Source organism: Rhinolophus sinicus, linkage group LG02 (assembly GCF_036562045.2).
Source record: "Rhinolophus sinicus isolate RSC01 linkage group LG02, ASM3656204v1, whole genome shotgun sequence".
NCBI classification, from domain to species: Eukaryota; Metazoa; Chordata; class Mammalia; order Chiroptera; family Rhinolophidae; genus Rhinolophus; species Rhinolophus sinicus.
In genome coordinates this window covers 145,905,511-145,907,618 of record NC_133752.1, presented here as the reverse complement: position 1 = coordinate 145,907,618, position 2,108 = coordinate 145,905,511, and the positions used below count along the sequence as shown (strand labels likewise).

Genomic DNA, 2,108 nt, shown 5'->3' with positions numbered 1-2,108 from the left:
ACAGTAACAGCTTCTCTAGGATGTTGGGGAAATTGAGGAATTATTTGAAGGGAACAAGTGTTGCAAAGCATGAAAAACAATACATCTAAGCTACTGGTGGTATTATATTACCATAGAGTATGAGAATGTTTTGCTGATATGCTATCTGGACAGATGGGGAAATAAATTTTTAAACAGATTTTTTTCTATCAACACATATGAATCTCCTACATTCCACCAAGGACACCATGACGGCTGCCGTAATCTCAGAAGACTGGTATTTGTATCTACTTTAAAACTGGTCCTGTAACTGAAGTGGAAATGGAACTTCACATGCATATTCTCCATTGGAAACCACATTCTGAAGACCAAGGTAAAGCAGAGTCCAGGGAAATGAAGCACGATGCGATCACCTCTACATCAGATTGTTGATGAGCAAGTAAAAGATAAAAAATGTGCTTCTACTGGCTCGCTTGGCTACTTTTCTCTGTATAGCATATTGAAATACCATTTTTATATTCTATTCCTCAGGTTCAAATTTTATGACTTATTAATACAGACTCATTATATATCTACATACGGTCATGAAAAATCATTCTGCAATAACAATATTCATCCTACTAGGATTAACAGATGACCTAAAACTACAGGTTTTTCTTTCAGCATTTCTGTTTCTTACCTACATTTTTACTGTTCCTGGGAATCTAATCATTATCCTCCTCACTCTGATGGACTCTCACCTTAAAACACCCATGGACTTTTCCCTTTGGAATTACTCCATCTTCAAAATAATATTTGTAACTGTCTGTGTTCCTTGATTCCTGTACAGCATGACAACTGGGGACAAACATTGTTACCTATAATGCTTGTGCCATCCAATTATTTTTTTCATCGTCATCGGGGCAACAGAATTTTTCCCTCTAACTGCCATGTCCTACAACCACTACGCGGCCATCTGCAAGCCCTGCACTACACCATCCTCATGAATGAAAGGATATGCACCATCCGTGTCTTTTGCTGTTGACTGATTTGGATTCATTGTTACACTTCCACCGCTTAGCCTGGGAGTTCAGCTAGATTTCTGTAACTCCAATCTCATTGACCATTTGGCTGTGACGCATCTCCTCTTCTGAAACTTGTGTGCTCAACACTCAACTGGTAGAGCAACTTATTTTCATCTTGGTTGTGCTGACCCTCATTGTCACACTAGTTTGTGTAATTCGGTCCTATACATACATCCTCAAGGCATTTTAAAGCTCCCTTCAGCTCAGGGAAGAAAAAAGGCTTTCTCCACCTGTTCTTCCCACATGATGTGGTTTGCATCACCTATGGAAGTTGCATCTTTATCTACATCAAACCAGCCAAAGAAGGAGTGGCCGTTAATAAGGTGGTGTCCTTGCTCAACACCTCCGTTACCTCTTTGATGAACCCTTTCATTGATACTCTACAGAATAAGCAAGTCAGACAAGCCTTCACTGATTCCATAAAAATGATGGCATTTTTTTCAAAGACTTAGGTAACTAAAAAGACTTTTTTAATTAAAAGCAGACACAAATCACTATTTCATTTTCTACTCTATGTTCTAATTCAAATCTACAGTACAGAACTGAAGTTACAACCTGATTAACCACAGAGGTTTCTTTTCTATTACTCTTAGAAACACAGAATGAAGTAAGCATTATGGCCCTAATTCAAATAGACCTTCTTTCATAATGGTTCACTTTCATAAGTGACCATAAATATAGATTTCCAGAAAGTTCAAACGATACCTCACCATCCTGTCTGAAATACAAAAAACAAAAAAGACAGTAACAAAAATTTGAGTTGTACTTTTGTCCATCCATATCTTTAAACTAATAGCTTTTTCAGGGCAAAAATTCTTTTTTTATTATTATTTATTTTTTAAATTTATTGGGGTGACAATTGTTAGTAAAATTACATAGACTTCAGGTGTACAATTCTGTATTACATCATCTATAAATCCCATTGTGTGTTCACCACCCAGAGTCAGTTCTCCTTCCATCACCATATATTTGATCCCCTTTATCCTCATCTCCCACCCCCCACCCCCCACCCCTCTTACCCTCTGGGCAAAAATTCTTTATCTCAGGATTCCTTCCTTGTCTAGC

General features: G+C 37.6%; 1 pseudogene; it reads left to right on the top strand.

The window, feature by feature from the left end:
• The first annotated feature begins 563 nt into the window (after positions 1 to 563).
• LOC109452910 (olfactory receptor 6C2) lies at positions 564 to 1,495 on the top strand (annotated as a pseudogene).
• The last annotated feature ends 613 nt before the right edge of the window (positions 1,496 to 2,108 follow it).